Raw genomic sequence first — 237 nt, 5'->3', positions numbered from 1 at the left:
CCTGGGCTAGGAGAACAGCCTGGAGTCTTTTGTCTCTGCTCACTCTCTGTCTAGTCCTGTCAGCATGGCTGCCTTAGATTAGCCAGATTCCCACATATCCCTTCAGGGTTTCCAACTGAGTGACCAGTAAGACAGGCGGGAACTGGATGCCTCCTGTAGCCTTGCCCCAGAGCCTCGAAGTTACATTTTATTCAGCTAGCCAAGGGTGCAAACGTAGTGCCATCTAGCATCTAGCTG

Source organism: Fukomys damarensis, unplaced genomic scaffold (genome assembly GCF_012274545.1).
Source record: "Fukomys damarensis isolate Sample0158 unplaced genomic scaffold, DMR_v1.0_HiC HiC_scaffold_15, whole genome shotgun sequence".
In the NCBI taxonomy this organism is placed as follows: Eukaryota; Metazoa; Chordata; class Mammalia; order Rodentia; family Bathyergidae; genus Fukomys; species Fukomys damarensis.
Note: the sequence above shows the minus strand (reverse complement) of the source record.